General features: G+C 40.3%; 1 long non-coding RNA gene across 4 annotated transcripts in view; it reads right to left on the bottom strand.

Annotated features, from left to right (window-relative positions):
• Nucleotides 1-1,460: 1,460 nt before the first annotated feature.
• The window catches only part of LOC111266500 (uncharacterized), a 40,381-nt gene continuing 22,079 nt past the window's right edge, over nucleotides 1,461-19,762 (bottom strand). For 3 of the 4 annotated variants that reach the window (XR_015313490.1, XR_015313488.1, XR_015313489.1), the window contains 2 exons: nucleotides 2,525-3,762; nucleotides 1,461-1,834 (listed from right to left, as the gene is read on the bottom strand). This is a non-coding gene — a long non-coding RNA (uncharacterized LOC111266500). Of the gene's footprint in view, nucleotides 1,835-2,524; nucleotides 3,763-16,641; nucleotides 17,246-19,762 lie in introns of those variants that run through there. The other variant, XR_015313491.1, reaches the window with a different exon arrangement.

The following is a 19,762-nucleotide window of genomic DNA, read 5'->3' as shown; positions in this document are numbered from 1 at the left end:
CGGTAAATCTTTCAATGTTTGCTTCCTTTACAATTAACAAGTAGACGTTTTTGTTTGTTTTTTTTAACTTAACGACGAAGTTCACAGAACCTGCTGCCAACAGCACTCAGCACTAAACACATCCGCACAACGATCACTGGCTTACAAATATTGCGCTACAGCTATGATTCATCCGTACATCGAAGTCCGCCAACTTAGATAGTTACCAACTTTAACTAAGTCGAGATGGAAAACTATGCAAGAGAGTGCTAATCCAACAAAAAACCCATATCATTCATCTTAAATTTAGCGTTAAAATTCCGCAGATCTAGGGCTCTCGCACGTAATTCCTCGTTGCTGTAAAGAAACAAACTAAAAGCTTAATACGATCTAGAATGTTATGAAAGCAAATGGAAGCTTTCGTAGATTCCACGAAGCGTGATCTTTGTACGAAGCAAATTCTTAAAAAATTGACTTTTATTCGGAGCTTTGTTGACGTGAACATTTAGCCCAGCTGTTGCCCTATAGTAGTACCAACAAAAAAAAATGTATTTGTGTTGATTATTTCATAACTCTGTTTTTATATGTCGTTCATAGAAAAACAACGTTGCATTCGGCACTATACTAATCTGGAGCACTGTGTTGCCGTAAAAGTAATAGAACAAACGAGAGAAACATAGCGCTCTTTGGAAGATTTGCAGGTCTACCTTGAAAAAAGATTTAATTTCGGGTTTGGCTATAACGTCCCATGTGCCATCAACGCATACGCAGAGCCGATATGGACATAGAATATTCAAATTTCTTTATCTGTTTGTTATCTGCTTTCCCTAAACCCTTTTAAGAGAATCCACGTAGTTACACAGCGATACATTCTGTTTGCGATATTTGCCTCGACAGTTGAGATACGTAGAAAGCGCCGTTCTTTATTGCCTCTTACGTGCATGCGTATCTCTAATCTAAGTGTAAGGATGAACGATACGATCGTTTTCGCCCTGATCGGTCTGTTGATACAGAAACTTACTTATATCGCGGTACCAAACAGATGCGCAGAGCCAGGCTTGCAGATAGCCAGGCGACGTAAACGCGGCAGGGGCAAAAGCGAAGGGGAAGAGTATACCATCGTTGAACTGGAGGGCTTTGTTGCATAAGATAAACAGCACTATTCTATCGGCACTAATAATTTATATACGACGCTGGCTGACGAGAAGAACAAATGACGCAGCCTTTTTGCAGTAGCGATAACAGAACGCTGTCCAAATCGGTTAGGTCTAATTAAAGGGATGAAAGGCTATTAAGGTGTTCGGTTTGGCTGAAGGGTTTGGCTCTTGGTAAGGTTGCTGTGTCAGTTAGACAGGATAGTTGTTCATCTTAGCAACAACGGTAAACGCTAGAATCGGATGCATTGCGGTTCCAAACGACACTGATGCTTGACGCAGACACAACGCACAAGATCGCATATCCGCAGGTGGCCTTTTCGCTCCGTCAGGTACGAACATACTAAAAATGCTTTTAGAATCCCTTACATAAACAATTCTACGGAAACTCAACAGCTGGGCTTCGTGACAAAACTTATGTAGGATTAGAGGAAAGGACAAGTGACTTGTTGGAAGAAAGGGCGGACAGGTAATGAAACGCTTAACCGTTTATTTCTAAAATAACGAGTGACCAATGCTCTAGATTACGGACCTACTACCCGGGTGATGCTAATACGGCGTATTTACTTGTTGCTTCGGCCTGTTATCTAGCGCATAGAAACTTTATGGACCTCTGAACACGAGAGCATGCCGAGTACGTAATTCATCGTACGATAGCCCCGTAACGGCGAAAACTTCAAGAGACGCTCACGTTTCGCTGACTGAAAATGAAATTAGTATGTGAAAAGGTGTTTGGTGCGATAAATGGTGGTAGATTGATTCCGGTGATTTGACTGCGTCTTGACCCCCGAACTACGAGTATTTTGTTTCGATATATATTCTAAATCGCCAGCTAAATGCAAGCCACAAAGCATAGTTTTTTTTAACCCTTCAAGGGGCTTGTGCACGCCAAGCACGGTAAGATCACCGAACTTGTTAATGAGATTTATGTTAGTCACTGTAATAAATATGTTGGCATTTCTAGTAATAATAAAATATGTGTTAAACTAAAACAGCCAAGGCAACGTTTCGCAAGAAATTTCAAAGTTGACATAACACTCTCTAGGTTCTAGGCGCGTCTGTGGTCTGTTGCGACGAATGAGAACAATAGCTAAAATAGATAACATCGCCGTCTGCTCGTAGTGGAAATTTAAAAGATTTGTCAACTGAGTATTTTCGTCTGTAAGCGACTATGGGACTATACATGATACCCACATCAAATTTGAGCGCTGTCTACTTTACCTTTAACGAATGCTACTTGGGTTTTGATTATAACGATTTTCAAAAACTACATAGCCATCTAGTGACTGATTAAACAGATCTATATATACATTACCCTTAACCAGTTCGTAGTCTCTACGCAATTGAATGGACGAAAAGTGCATTTTTCTTGTCAATTTTTGGCTACTTACCCTCTGAACGTGAAGCGGTTATTGTCGTCGGTGTTGGTTTCAGCAGGGAATGAGATAGGCCATGAAGTTTGGACGAGTGATTCGCGAATTAGTGCGCTCCATGAGAAGTGGACGCTGTGAAGATGAGCATCGTACGTGTTATCGGACCGCATCAGACGGCGACGTCGAGTCACCTGACGAATGTTCATTAGCATCGTGATTGTGATGATGGGTGGCGCTGAAGGAAAAGTGTACGGATTAAACTTTCTGTTTTATTCCGCGACCGATAACGCGTAGAAATGTAGAGATAGACGAGCGAGTATTGTCAGTCAAGCAGAACACCCTGGCGGCCTCGATGGGCAGGCTTGTGAAGAGGAAAAATGATACAGACACAATATTGACGACGACGACACTCGACCCGAGTAGCGTCAGCTGCTACTGTGCGGCCGAAAGTAATTGGAGTTGTGATTTCGGTGACTGTAGTAGTGCGGGGTAAGGGGAGGCAAAAACGGGTCGTACAGTCTTCTGGACGTGACAGAACTTGTTACGGTCGAACACGTATTTGCCAGCTGAGCACCCTTTCTGACTTGAAGATGCCGCTGGAGTCGGGTGCTGGGATATAGCCGCAGCTGCTGATGATGTTGTTGTTGTTGCTCTCTTTGTTTACCAGGCGATTGAAGCGGAAATACAAGGGACTTGTAGAACTCCTGTTTTCTTTTATGGAAGACGGTTGTCGTTTACCGAGGCCAGTACCATTAGACAAGGGAGATTTGAGCCAGGGAGTATGAATATTGTTCTGGATAGTTTATTATGCACTACGTCGGGTCGAGACGGCCAGATCGCCCAAAAGGGGTGCGTTCGTGGTGAGTGTAAGCAATCGTCTGTACGTCTAAATCGATAGCTAGCCAAGCTACTATCGTCTGTCAAGACGAATGCGATGACAAATGAAGCAGAGTGAAGACCGTGTTTTTCTTTGTCGGGTATGGTTTGAAGGAAAGTAGGCTATTAACTACTCTTTCTCCGCTCTCTCATATAATGGCGCCGCGTGCTTTTTGGTTATTCCTGTCGTACTTTTAGCAGAGTCATGTACCTTTTACACTGAAGTTCTAGCCGTGGGAAATTATATAGGCGTGAAGTGGTGGCTGAATGAAAGTTGCATAGTATCTTAGGTTATGTGGGAAGCAACGACGGTTGTTGAGGTCGTCCTATTGTTGCGTTGTGACCGGTTGTTGTTCACTGACGCAAAGATCACGTTTTGACTGAAACAAAAGTCACATAGAAGGATCAAGAGAGACAATGAGTTTACAAAATTAAAACGGTTGATTTTTTATTATATCGAGTTCAATTCACTATCGATATCCACTACCATATTTTACAATATGGTATGTTTCGGGTCGACAGTATATGTGACATGCAGTGTGCCTGATAGCACGAATGTTAGTATACCACAGTATGGAACGCTATCAATATAAATGACGGAAGCTTCACATTCCACTTCTTCGCCAGTGAATATCGCTTGGATAGTTTTTATGTATTTTAGATAGTTTAAATGCTAAGAATATGATTGCTTACGCTGTCATGAGAACTATTCGTGATAATGGCCGCATGGAGAACAAAGGCTAGGAAAAAAAGTCTTTATTTACTAGTTTTTCTAAATTAGTCACCCGCGCGACGTTCTACGTCAGTGTTCGTTAGAAATAAAGGCGCCTCACACATTAGAAAATTAATTTTAAGGGCCGGAGAATAAAAGCCAATAATTATTAAGCTACCAGACGCGTTTACTTATTTAGTTCAAATCGCATGCAGTTGTAAAAATGAAATTCACTGCATCTTTCAGCCTCTATGTTATTTAAGCGTTTTACGTTCGGTATCGTCGCTGGGCATTCGATCATGCTGGGCTACGAAACGAAATCTATCTATGTCAAGCTCGAACCTCGACCACAACACGTCTCTAAGCTTACCAGGCTACGCTACCTACCACCCGAGCACGAGGACGCACCTTTTCACATCTTTTACCCTTAAGTAATCCAAGTTACGCAGAGGATATAAAATTGGTACATGTGATGGTACATGAGGATATAAAATTTGTAGCTACTTACGGGAAACATGTAGTATTACTTGCCATTCATACAACATTTTTCGTTAGATGTAAGAGTATTCTCCCATCTGTTTTTTACGGCCGGTGTTTATTGGATCTTACTTCAAGTGAGCTTTGCTAGACTTTTTAGATTTTCATCCAACAGACCTGTGAAACGGTGTGGTAACAATATCCTGTAACGGCTGTACACCAATGTTGAAATTTGCGCCAACGATGGCTGTATGTTCATGATTCCACAGCAATGCACTCTGAGAGACGTGCATCACCCATTTATGTCGCGCCGCCCCCTCCAACGTTAAAAATCATAATCAGAAACTAATACGACGAATTGCCCCTATGATAGTTTTACACGATTTTTTACCCATTTTTTCCACTAAGGTGAATATGATATTTTGTGTTATTAATTCTAGGTGACAGTTCAACAGCTTGGAAAGTTATACACGTCTTCACATCTTTACTTAGCTGCTTTCTTCTCTCAAGTAGCTTAATATTTAAGTGGCATTTGGGCGTTTAAGATTAGTGCTATCTTGAGACGACGGTGTAAAAGCACAATAGGACTACAGTACAATAGCGACTAGATTGTAATAGAAACAGAAGAAAATTTAAACGAGGGAATCAAGCAGCTGCTACCGATCACAAGACGATTAGTACACGATCATGAAAACTCTATGACTGCTGAAGGTGTAAAGGGACATTTTAAATAATGCAATAGGTGTAGGCAAAACTAAAACGAATTTGGGTTTAGGACTTTGGTTCAGACCTGAATACGCTTTGAGTTTAGAAGGGAAAAGTAACAGAAAAGTCTTGGGTAGCGCCGGACGCATCCGTCGAGTGCGTATGATGCGCGAGAAGTAAATGACTAAATTAACGAGACTTTTATAAGATTAGATATTAGATTTATTAGATATAAGACAAAGTATATGACACAGATTATAGGTCACTGCGTTTTTTGTCTAATAAAATAACGCTAGTTTAAAATGTTACTGAGATCGAATCTGCGAGATGGGCTCAGGTTAGAAATATGTGATTTATGCCATTGGATTCTTCGGCCAAATTTCAAAAGGTCGGACCACGAAACAATTTTTGTACATTTTATCCCAGTTTCATTCAACAGCGAAGAAGCAAAATGGCCAGTCCATTTTTCTACCCCATTTTTACATTTGTTATATTTTCAAAAGCAAACGGAAGGCAAGTCATGTTTTATAGAAATTATTATATTACATGATAATATTACGTGGCGGTGAAATAGAGCTGTATAGGGCGTTTATGTCGAACATATACGACGCCGGTTGACGCTAGTCTTGCAGCAGAATGAAAGAAAATAAATGGATTCAGAGCACGATTCAGCTAAGTAGAATTTCGTATGTGTGTATATGTCGTGTGAAGGTATCTTCACACTCACTGAATTATATATTAGTGGACAACGTATTACGAGTTGTTGCCTCTGAAAGAAGACTTTATTATTATTATTATTAGTTGCACAGAATAAAACCGTCATCACATGCGTCACGTTAGCTAGCACCATGGTAATGTATCAGAATTTACCATAGTTATGCTAGAATTGTACATTACGAAAATAGTCGAACCAGATTTAATATAATAAAGTGGGTTTTATATACATTGTACACTTCTTGTCTATGGTGTGTCTCATAGACGTGCCAGTAACTGGGCCATTCACAAACCTCGTATTGAGTAGTAAAACGTAATGTGGATTTACGGTCAACGAATCATAACCTTTGGCCTGCCTAACTTGGCAACAAATAATTATAAAGCATTATTTTCTTCAGATAGAGTAAGAGTCCTCTTTAAAAAATAGTTCTTTTTAGCTTTGTTGAACGACTGACTTTTACGCACAGAATCATTAGTGGGGTACCATCCGAGCCAATGACATCGGTATCTGCAATCGATATTTTCTCGAAAATAAAGTAATTGCAGTACGCTCGTTTAGGTCATATAATGGAGCAGTCCTTTACAAATATATTGCAATAACCTGTCTTCTACCGTAACATCGATTGTTTTCAAACAAATTGTAGCCAATTAATTAAATCAGACGACCAGTTCCAATGAGAATGCACGCTTGTTGCACTTTCAGAACGGCGAGATCAGAGGTAAACAGCAGCAGCTACCGTCTAGAGTACTAGGGCACCTCTTCCTGTAAACGATGTCAAATACAGCCTCACACACCACTTTGATTTCTTTGTTTATTTTTTCCTGCTTCTGGAAGATCAGAAGCAACGAAGAGTCTGGGCTGTCGCAGGCCGTTCCTGTTTTCATAATGGCCGCATAGACTGGGGTTTCAGGTCGACCGTGTGAGACAGCACAACTTCCTTACAGACGCGTGGATTAAACCAGCCAGGTAGAGACATATAGTATAATCGGAAATGACCGGCAAGAACATAGACAATCGATCATTTCGGCCAGGGTCTCTACGAATTAAAAGCATTAGACAATAGTTTATCTTTCTCATATTCCGGAAACAGGTTCCGAGGTTCTTCTAATCTAAATTTCTAATCTTGTTCTAGAGGGGATCGACTTCCCTTTAGAACCAGAGGTTGCAAATTATTGTAGGACCAATGCAACGATTAGCCTGTCAAAATGTGTTGCAATTTATCGCAAACAAAGAGACACTGTATTCACTGACTGACCGTCGTATGTGCTGCGGCGGACACATACAAATAAGCAAAATAATCTAGGCCCATCGACAAGTAGAATCACATACATTTAATTAGTGGTCACTCGCCAACCTCTGGCCACAAGGTGCCAACAATGGCACGAGACACTGGCTGATCATGGCACATTCAATCGTCACGGCTGTGCTTGTGAGCCCGGAGGAAGCGACAGATATCAGCACGTAATAACGTGTTGAGAAGCGGCGGTTTTCGGGTGCCGACGTCGCCGCTTAAGTACAACTGTCTTTCCCAATTACAAAAAGGTATAGCTTGTTTAGCTAGCTTTGCCTTAAGCACTGTGCCTGATTCGCGCCTATACGTGAGTTGTCGTAACAGGGGCGCGGATCTGGCAAAGGAACGCGAAACCTGGCGCCGGCAGAAACCGAAAACACCTGAACAACCGAAACAGAAAAATATGCCCAGGCAGAACCTCCGAAAAGTGCATGCGATACCAGTTTTGCTCTGATGGCTAAACCGGCTGTGCTGTCCTTGTCCGGAGCGGCGAGAGGATGTCTATGCAACCTTGATGATAAAACGGCTAAGGACTGAGTAAAACCACCCATGTGATAATAATCAATCGCATAGAGCGTGAAAGCATATACAAAATCAAGCTCTCAAATGAACGCGATGCTAAATTAGAATACGAAGAGAATGATAAATTTTCGCTAGTTATCAGGAAATCACTGTGCGTGTGGTTTGATCATGGATCTCTGTCTATTGGTCTCGTGCTGAGTACCTAAACACTTGCCCTAATAGAGAAAAGTGCCCAGAAAAAGGAAAATCTTTAGCGTTTAGTGGAAAAATCGAGTTCGGCCGAACCAGGTATCCGAACAGCAGATGAATAGGGTTAACTCGCTGTAATACTTAAGATAACCTATGTATATCGAATAATTCAGAATACATGTTTATGCCAAAAAGAGACTAGTGATTAGTTGTAATAAAGACCATATAGAATTTTCTTATTCCTCGGGAAGATTCTTTTAGGGTTCAATGTTTCTTTATATAATATAAATGTGCTTACTGAACCGGACCTGACGTGAACTCCGTCTCTAGCATTTGACAAGAACTTCCAAAACTAGTCAATAATATATTCGGTACATAATAGCTTCACTTAGAAACGACAAAGGGTTACTGCTATGTTCTATTCAAAGTATACTAACCTCCGCAAAAACGTAGTCTCTTTAATTAGGATGCGGTCATAATATATAATAATTAATAGTGTGCTGTGGAAACAGGAAGACTGGCATGCAGAAATAGCGGATTATGATTACCTGTATCAAGTACTGCCTTTATGCCTTAACAAAATCTATTTAGAAGATCGTAGATCGTCACATATCGGAAGGGTGAAACATGTCTCAATTTAAATTTCGGTATACAGACGATACAACGGGATAGAATAAGTAAAATATTCACACTATACTCGAGACTACTATGTATCATTTGGACACTATATGAGCTTCGGTTTACGCAAACGTATCAGTAATTTTTTATGCCTCGGTCTTTATAATTACTGGAAGGCTGTTTTAAGCACACATCACTTTAGAATGGTTATCATAGGATAGCTGAATTAAACACATTTATTCTTTTATTATTAAGAATATATTTGAAGAAAACATGCTTCTATGCTAAAGATTGTAGCTCGTTACGAGACAGCTTAAACTGAAATAACTTTTATTACGACAGTGAAAAAAAGAGGTACAATACTCAAATAAATAATAAAATGTACGATACTAAAAGGTGCAGCGAGCATCATTACTTTGAGTAGGTACGATTATGCAACAAGACCTTTGGTGACTGATCTAAACTACCGATATATGCCACTATCCTTGATGCAAAAAAGGCTAAAAGTTAACCCAAATAACTTTATTCCTTCTTCAGATGGACAGTTCAATTTTGTAACGTGTTAAAATTACTTCAGGAATTGCTTACATGAATATCTACACAAACGAAAGGCGCCGATTCTCTTCCATGTATTTGCAGGTAGAACAATGATTGCCGAGCAAACAGGTGGCGCCCTCGCCGGTGCTGCTAGCAAGTCTATAGAGCGAGTTTCTGCTCGCATTACCTGGAGGGCTCCACGTGTGTCAGTGCACTTAATTAGTTCCCTTAGGTTCCGTTTGCTTCATCAATTTTACTTGGTATAGCTTTAAGAAAAAATGCAAGACATGCTATTTTCATTATAACTTAACGACTCAGTTTACGGGAAAACCAAAAAATACATGATATATGTTTTAAGAGAACAAGATATATATAATAGCTGTGTATAAGAGGTGACAGATTTATAAAACACTAAAAAATAGCGCTGCGACTGTTGATTTCTCAATCAATTGAGGTTAATCTTATTAATGCAGTTTTTGGACATTTTGACAGTATGCAGATATACAAGCACCAAAGAGAACTGTTAACGGACGGAAGAATATAAAAGTCAAATCCACCTTACAACCAATACATCGCTATCTAAGTTATAATCTGCACAATCTTAATGATGACATTCTTGTAGAAGTAATATGTGGAGTTCTTAGCTACCTTGATTCTAATAACTTAATAATAATTCCTTGTGGAGTTCGATTCAAGCCGTTAGCCTACGAACTTAGGTATAGAAATTGGATCTAAATGCAATATACAATACTGACAAAATGACCCATAACCAAACAAAGAAGGTTCTATACAGATGACACGTAAGCTCAAAAAATAACAGCGACGCCGAGAATTCATATAACCCACCTTCGATTACAATTCCGATATTGATTCCAGGTTTATTTTAAACATATTTCATCCAGTTAGGTAAAAGGAGGTTCTTTGGACTGGTATGAAAGAGAACAAGAGTAGCCAATATTTCACTGGCCCTTTCGATGCGGTTTCGTTATGCGATGTACAGAGTATGCCAAATGTGTACGAAGACTTGGATTCAATAAAGTTATTTTCTCGTGATCCAGTACTCCACATTGTAACTCTCTGCCGTATCCTGCCGAAAAAGCATAGTTCTAACTTACGAGTTAACGAGGATAAAATTGCAAATCAAATCGGCCTTGTGGAGCCAGTCTATATTGGCTCGATAATTCTCACGAACGTTAACTATTAGTAGAGCAGAAAGTGTAAATGATACACCTTACATGGACCTCAGGACAAAACGGAGCACCTGGCAACTTAATTGGACTCTACTTCGCCTTTGCTGCCACCATCGTCGCCAGCTTCGTCGTTGAAAAGTCTGTTAGCACATTCTAGCAACAGCAACAGCAGCGGCAGTAGTTTCATGCAAATAAGACTGTCAACAGGATAGGAATGAAGCAGGCACGACAGGAGAAGGCCTGCCATCATGCTCTATTGCATGCAACGATCAACTACTACAAGAGCGAGTAACCGCTAAACCGTCGAATTGCGATTCTGCTAACATGATAATCGACGGTAAAGGGATCCCTAGTTTTAAGCTGGCTTGCGTTTTTCAGAACGCATTTCAATTACGTGATTATCTACTGCGGAGTTATACGTATAATAGGAGGGCTGAACTGTTATTACAAACTGCGTGTCGCGTACCTCATCCGCGTGAGCCTTGGTTTTGTTTTCAAGAGATACTGAGTTCTCGATCGTGCTGAAGACACGCGGCAAATCAGGCAGCGATCAAAAAGGCTAAAGTCAGTTCATTTAACGTGAGTGACAGGAATTGAAACACTCAGCATTTTCAAAATAAGGAAGCGATTGTCCTAGAAGAGCCTGAACGTCTTGACCTTTCGGTTATTTCTTTGGATCGATTCCTTTCACGAGACAACCCCTTTGGCAATGTGTCATCATATGATGAAGCTAAGTGTATGTCAGAGGAGCGACATTCTAGCTAAGAAGATTTACCTTAAAATATTATTTTTATAGAAGATTAGTACAAAGAATCAATATGGAGTAGAAAATATCAGTAACACTCGATCGCGCATTTGCACATATCTGGAAATCAAAGAATCAATAGCAAAGCTAGTAAGAACACAAGTAAGTGTGGTAAGTTTTCATTTAAAATTAATGCTAATCGATCAGTAATTGAAAGGGATTTGTATCGCTAATAAATAGGTCGTTAACTAAACTAGAGGGTAACGTAAACAACGGCAAAAAAATCATGGATTAATATAAGACTGAGTACAAATTGAAGGTCGAACAAATTGAAGGTGACATAATAATTAATAGAAAACAATAATGAGCCATGGACTAAGTTCATTACCAGAGTACTAGGTAATAGCCGCCATTTAGTTTCAAAAATTTTCCAATGATTTTCTATGTCTTTTTCAATTGACTTTCAGACTATCATTTTATAAACGTGTATAGTTTCCTTTCAACTCTTCTTAAGGCCATTCTGAATAGTTTCAAGAGGAAAAAATCTAAGTAAAGTAATTTGTCAGCACACAAATGACCCGTGAACCTGGTTTGCTTTTTGAATGAATTGATTCCAGCCACATTATTGCTCCATTGAACAGGTGGTGAGCTCCTGGGACCTTTACTAAAAAATTCATATAAAACCTTTTCGTGGTCTTAATAAAAATACGTAAAATAATTAAAAGAAAAATGTATGCCATCCGATAGCTTTACCATGTTTAGGTTGCATTATCGTTTTGGGACGGGAGCCGCCCGTCTATCCGATGGAATGCTTAATGGCTATGCCGGACGTAAACTTGAAACATAAAGAGCCCGCCTAGTAAATTCGTTATTTCGTGACGTGTGGGTCGATTAACGTATTTAGAAGATGACAGGATTTCACATTTTGCAGAATCTGTTGTTCGCTCTATCTTTTTCCGTGAGCGATTCCGATTAGCTATCTTTTTATAGCCTTTGCTAAATATATTGAGTATTTGCTATTTCTTTTCCGTAAAAAAGGTTGTCAGAGCATCGCCGTCGAATATCTACAATTACCGAGTGACCAACATTGGCTGTACAAAAATAATTTCCACGAGGAGGAAAAGGCCAGCATTAACCCTATGCATATTCCGGACTAGGCGCAAATGTAACGGCGTGATTACGAAAACTACTGGGAATAGATTTAATTCCCGCTCGTTTAGCTTTGCTGGTAGGTGATCAGCGACAACTTACATATATGAATCGTGTGTGTCAATGTATTATGTAATACAGTGTATTTCTAATTTGAGAGGTCAGTGATTCGTTATAATGGCTTTGCCATACGATTTAAAACCTAAAGTTGTATGTGTACACAGCCGCCCACTGCAGGTAATAGCAAAGTTCAATTCATCCGATTTAACAGATCTATATGAGCAGTTATCAAATCTTTACAAATGATATTCACTCTTTAAACCGCTCCCGATTCCACCTTCAGATCAAATAAATAGACTGGAGCCCCAAGGGAGTTAAGTTTCAGGATTCTGATCGTGTACGCCGTCATGAGTGCTTTCATGGACTTAACGACAACGTGCGAGGTGAAGCTATAGTCATCGGCAGAGATAATCAGCTCAAAAAGCGAACCACCAAAAAAATGAACGTTAGGACCCGTCCTACTTCTACTCCAAAGTGTTAACGACTTTGTCTTCATCAAATCGGTGGTCAGTCCCAGCTCTGCTACTTCAGTGTGCTATACCGTGAGATCCATTGGGACAGTAGATGACCATATTGTTTGTGTGTAGGATGACCTTGACTCAATTCCCCGGACTACTTGACCGTATGAGGAAAATGACTGAGTAGTACTGATATCAGTAGAAGCTCAAAGTGTCGCTTTGTCTCAATCCAATCATTTAGAAGAAGAGAGTAGATTCATGGCTATAGAGCTATATTTGATTTATCTGCTTCTCCTATAGTAAACCTGTTAAATGGTCAATGTGTCTTTTGAGCACTCACGAAATGAAAACCTCGACACTCAGAACCGAGTCATAAAGAGCCTTGAAACCGACGAACATTGCATGCAAGCGGTTTCAAAACTTGTCAAGTATTTTTCTACTGGTGGCCATGAGAGATTCGTAGCCAGCGTTTCTCTTAGCGATAACACTGATAAAGTATTATGTTTTCGTCCGCCTAAAACCATTAGCAAAGTTACATTACTCCACTGAGGGGAGAGTACCGGCCTGTAGATACATATTGAAGAATGCTGTCCAGTCAGAGGTTAAAGTGAAAGCCCTCTTGAAGTGCCCATTGTGGACCTAGTAGGCGGCGACTGCCCTGCTGACATGCGGGCTCTCGAGGGCCTGTAGGATATGCCGAAAACTCTCGACCAAGTAGATTACGTTCCGAGTATGATTGAGATGGCGACGGTAAGGCGTCACGCGAACTGATGGAGCCACTTGTGTGCTCACCACTTTCAGGGCTTGATTTACGACTTCTTTGATTGTCGTGGCTCTTGGAAAAAGTGTCGATCGCTAGGTATCCTGTCTGATGGATGATTCTTCGTCCTCTTCTAGTGTTACTGCCGGCCCATATTCACGAAACTAACCAGATGTTCCTTGTCTTGAAAAACCGGTAACTTTGCCACGCAACGTTCCTGGATTTCCTCCTCCGTCCTTTCGACTTTTACATCCAAAAAAATTTGATTTCTCTTGCGAGGTTAACAACTGACCTGCCTGCTGTCGGATCCACCTCCTCGATAGCCCTGCAAACTATGCGACATACCTGGTTACACATCGAAAGATACATACGGAGTACAAAACGTGTACCCTGAGCGCATCCTTCATCTTTCACACAGGCACTTGCATTGGTTAGACAAGATCTTTCGCTTGCTGCCCCTGCGTTGGAAACGGCGTTCAATTGCGTGGAAATTGAGTTCCAAGGTCAGTTGTTGTTCTTGTGGAACAGCTGTGCCGTAAACCGGTGTCTGTTGTTGACGTATGTATTCCATTAGTTTGGGTCAGATTCGGGAACGGCGGCAGAATTATCTTTAATCAACGGAGCGACGCTCGAAGACGTTGTATATGAGTGCTATCCCACGATCTGTATATAACTTACATGTTCTTCAAAAAATTGTCGTTACACTGTATTTCTTGATGCACGAAATGGAGGCGAAAAAACACATATATCAAAACCGCCCCAAATTCGCACCATTGGGTTTACCGAGCACATGAAAGACTAACCACATATCCGACCCACTTAGGCACGAACTGATAGAACTGCCGGAAACCAACGTTTTTTTAAAATAATTACCTTCAAGGTATCTCGAACGGCCGTCGTAATAACATCAACGAAACGTAGTGCACTTAGATTATCAATGAAACAGTACGTAAAGCACTTGCGAGAAATGAAAAAGGTATAACGAAAAAAAAAAAAAAAAAACAATTAGGAAAAATAACTAGCCTACGTACTGATTTGTGTATGTTCCAATTTAGAATGAGAAATATTCCGCGGACTATTGCCGTCCGAAGAAGAAGCAACTTATCTCAGAACAAACACGTGCAATCAATAAATGAGCCGACTATAGTAAACAAAGATGGAAACATTAGTGCATTAATTCTATCACCGCAGGTAAACAACCTGCACAGTAGAAGCACGGTAACAGTTTTTTTTCTTATCGCAACGGGCTGCAGGCAACGGGCAGACGCTCACTAATTCTAAAGAAAATTCAATTGGCCAAAGTAATCGCAGATATTTGATGCATGATATGCTCAAACGGCTTGTCCTACATTCAATTAGGCCTATATATTACATTCCTATATTTCAATAGATGAGGCTTTCGCCTGGGAAGTTTTTCAACGGTGCACGAAACGGGTACTTGATCCATAATTTGCTAATATTTTTATAATAAAATTTAAAAACTCTTCAATGCCTTATTAAGTTAGCATCGCATGCATTTTGATAAAGCACAAAATTGATTTAATACCATTCTTTATATTGATGGTCGGACGTGGACTGGTAGAATTTGGGTTGATCGACGTCGGTTTGCGATCACCCTTGTTCAAATTTGCCAGTTATCAAAATTCGATTGTATCAACAGTAACTTAAAATAAAAATGCTTGGCTAGATGCATTTTAAACTGCATTAGGACTGAATCGCGCGGCAAAGCTAAAACACAAAGGAAGTGCACCTACTTTGATAGTAGGACTAAGGTTCACTTATCGTTAAGTTTCATACAAAAACTCCCTACCACTCTTTCGTCGTAGGGAGAGCCGTTAACCGTTTGGGTAAGTCGAATTTTATGAAACGATGTTTTCACCTTAATTTGTTGTACCTGGAGCGGGTTTAGCACGAGTAACATCTACAATATTTTGCCATTACCTCTGTTATCCTCAACCTGAGTCTAGAGCCCCCTGTTGAACTCCTGAGGCCCCGTGCTCGAGGCAATTAAGGCACAACGCAGAATAGTCTGTGACTTTTTCCATTTGTTTATTATGACTGTGCGAGACACCTAGATACTTGCATGATTGTACCATCGAAGTTGAGAGCATTCTCGGATAGCGCCTAATTTATTAAAGCTGACTAATGGCCTGGAAAGGATAAGGGCACGAAGTTGCAGAGTATCAAGTCGCATTATCGAGTTGTTTTTGAATCTACGTATTTTCGTTACATACTCATTATACATAATCAGGTAATTCAGCTAGAGGACGAGCAGTCCATCTTCAAATATTATATCTCACCGACGAAGCTGAATTCATAATCGCACATTACTGGGCGAAATTGATCGCTCACCTATATCCGACGCCATTTTAGAAGTGAACTTACATAAGGCTTTCATGACTTTTACCTAATCTGTCGTGGAAAAGAACAGGTACAATAAGTTATACTATGTGCGAGCCCTCTTTATAGCGGCCGTTATACGTGACAAGCTACAGCCTACTCATGAATAGGCCTAGATGCGCTCAATGATCTTTGCAGCTGGAGCTAAAAAAATCTCAATCGTCGTTGGATAGCCTAAAGGGTCCTGTCAGTATCAATGTGCGGGCGACATAGAATCACTCAATCTTATTCTGCTTACATTTAGTTTTAAATGAATACTTGTGTACGGCAAGTGGATGGTATCGTTGACGAGCTCGTGAAATTGTGCTATGAAAGCGTCTGAAATTTTCACTGATGATTTGCAGAGGAAGCTAAAAGTAGCGGTACATGTAAAAATATCACAAGAGAAAATAGACTCACTGAAATGTGCATTGATCAAAGTTAATAAGAGCATCTTTAACGATACGCACTGGTGACAAGAATATAATAAAGACCTGGTAGGGTGCCACTAATAGTCTTTCAATAATCAGGTCGCCCAATTAAATGTATTAAGTCATATAGTAATGTTTCGTAACTTGACCTATCGGCAAGCGTTCGTTGTATTGAAGATCAACCCTGGAACGCTGGCATTCATGGAACCAGCAAGCAACTTATTAAAATACTGAACACGAATTGCCACCCTCTAGCTTGCAAGGCTAAGTTACGTTGCCAACGCAATGCCCCTATAGTTTCGAAATGAAATCATCGTTGCGGTCTGTTTTCATTTCATCTCAATGAGAGTGAAACCATTATTTTCGTTACTCGAAAGTCACAAAACCACTAATGCTGCTATTATCCTTCCAGCACTGATATCTTTCGGGGTCCATTCAGATGTAAATATTGAGCCGAGCTATGAGCCTTGTCCTACGCTCGTTTAATTGAAAACACGTCCTGTCAGGAATTCGACTAACCAGTTCTTCTTAAACATTTATGACTGTAATAAGCTCTCAAGGTCTTAAAACAACCATATCCTAGTATCACTGCAGTACCAAAAATGAAAGAACAAATATCGGTTATTAGCAGCGAAGAAGTTCCGGTACTTGAAGGGGGAGCATACTATGACAGTCATTAGCCTGTCAGTCGCTTGAAAATAAATTATTCAGTCATACAAAATCAAAGCAGTGTAACCTAGAGAATCTCGGAGCAGAGACACAGCGCCGATCCTTTAGCAGTGTTCAACAAAAAGACCACGCCTTGCGGGAAACCGTACCATCCGGCAAGGGTTTCAGCTTAAAGGACGAAACTGTCAAAGCAGACGTATGGCGCACACTCAGGATACGCAGATCCTTCAAACTTAACTTATAGCTCGGCGGTGAACTGGAAAAAATAAAAACATTTATTTTAAATATACAGATTATTCATAAGTTGCAAATACAAGCTTCTCACTTCTTCGAGTTAAAGTTTGGTGCTATTCAATTCGGAACGTCAATAACGTATAACATTTGGGAAAGATTCGTCCAAATAAGTTCGTTGCTCTAGCATTGTTTTCTAACGTCACTATATAATATTATAGAAATAACCAAGCTGATACCCTATGAAGACTAGTTTGAGAAACCTTCCATCATAGATAATTTCAGTCCGCCATCTCTGCACCTCGGTTGCGGACGGCTAAAAATAGGTAAATAGTGCAAAATTTGCTGCTTTGCCCATTCTGACGCACCTGCGCATTAAGTGAACGCCATTGAATACACATCGATGCTTCGGATCACACTACTAATTTTTTTTTTTAAACTGTGACACTATTACGTTTAGGAGGGACGCTGAGAGAACTGGTTATAATGTATTTTCATACTTTCAGATCACACTGAACAAATTCAACACAGCTATACACTTTGTGTGCTTTGCTATATATCCGCTCATGAATTAAATACGGCCTACGCGTATTGTTTAGTCGACGGACTGCTTTAGCTCAGATAAGCTGCCAACGACGATCGGCGTCGATCTAACGTTTTTTGTCGTGATCTGGTTCTGTTCACTACAATCGCTTCGGAGCTGGTAGTTCAGGCCAAGTTAGACAGATTGCACTTCGACGGTGTTACGCCATTCCTACGCAACGACAGCTCTGGATCTCGGTCTGCGCCGGCGGAGGCAGGTCTGATAAAGCTGCTCTAGATTCCCAACAGCGCCTAAGTAAGCCGTCCTATAGCTTCGCCACCTTCCAAAACCAGCTTAGGCTTTCTGACCCCAAAGTCCTTCTTTGTACACGGTTGTTTGCTTCCTATTCAGGATAGGCCAGTATTATCTATTCAAGGCACGCGTCGTATACGTAACAAAAAGAACTAGCACATAAGGCCCTGCTTTTCCATAAGGTATGCTGCGGATTTGAAGGTTGTGCGTCAGAGTGCCGCGAACGCTGGCCCTAATAGGCGCTGGCTTGCGGCTGTCATCTTCTGGCGTAGCGGCTGTAAGGCTCGCTGGTAGCTTGTAGCCAATAAAGCAGATGGCATTATGCAGCGTATGCACCTGAGTAAACTGCAACACTACCAATGCAATCGCCTCGACGAAAACAGGACATAGCATGAACTTACATATATATATGTATATAAAAGTATATATGCGTTATGTCTTTCTACATCTGGTATAACATGCTTAAGTTTAACAGTGGTTTCTATACAGAAGGATACAGTCACCGGCGTATGCGCCTCGGCCTGCTTATGCGTGATTGTACCCGTGTACGACACTATATTAATAGAAGTATATGAGGTCATTTACGCTCGTATTTCATATTTAATGCGATGCTATTGAGGTTTTGAGCACAGTTTTCGAACATATGTATCACATTGTACGCTAAATACCCTTTCTTTCTCTCTCTCTCTCCCTACATATATATATAAGGGAAGGTGAGCTTTAATAAGACACTTTTTATTCGAGGGCTCATAGAATCTAATGTGCGAAACATCTGATTAACATTAGTATTATAGCCTTGTCATTTGGTTATCATGTCACTATTATCTAGTTTCAATACGTGCACATAAGGAATTACTATGTTGAATTTTAGAAAATTTAAAAAGTAGCTCGAATTAGCCAAACGAACTATTACTACTACTACTACTACTACTACTACTACTACTACTGTAGGCCAAATGAGTTGATAAGAACTTCGGATGAAAGATGAAAAATTGGTGAAATTTAACAAATACTATGAAAGAAATGCGTCTTATCACTCTCTTAACGTATAGGCAATGGCGGCGCTGTCGGGCTTATTTTTCTACGAGGTAATGGAAAAGGCAGGGCAAATAGAGCTAAAAAAGGCTGAGGATATGCTAACAGCGCGGCAGGTCTCAGGTGTCGGACCAGTGCCAGCTACATCGTGAATCGTAATGGCGAAAATACCAAATCTGATCTAGTTCTAAGAAAAGTTTGACTGATTTATGACATGAGCTAAACGTGAGACGAGCTGCCGAGAACGTTTGCCTCATATGTCTACTCACGCGTACCTCAACTCACAGGAATGCCATCTTCGAAACATACCCCAGTTTAAAAAAGATATTAACTAAGTGAATATAAATATGACAAGCACGACAACCTAGAAAAAACCACACGATTCGGCTGGCATTGACTATATACACACAAATCTCGATCTGTTGCCGGATAGTAAGTAAAAAAAACAATTCCATAAATAATTCAGAGTGAACAAAGACGACCTCATTTGATGTTAACTTGAAGACCAATCAGTGATTTCAATTCGACCTTAGTTTACAAAATTGGCGAGCACGGCTTAACTTGACGGCCGTCTACCTACTTTACAAGATATTTGCAGTATTTCGATTTAAATTTATCTGATTTCAATCGACCTTCCTCATATATATATATACATACATGTACAAAACCGCA

Source organism: Varroa jacobsoni, unplaced genomic scaffold (assembly GCF_002532875.2).
Source record: "Varroa jacobsoni isolate VJ856 unplaced genomic scaffold, vjacob_1.0 scaffold_1092, whole genome shotgun sequence".
Lineage (NCBI taxonomy): Eukaryota > Metazoa > Arthropoda > Arachnida > Mesostigmata > Varroidae > Varroa > Varroa jacobsoni.
This window is presented reverse-complemented; position numbering and strand designations above follow the sequence as displayed.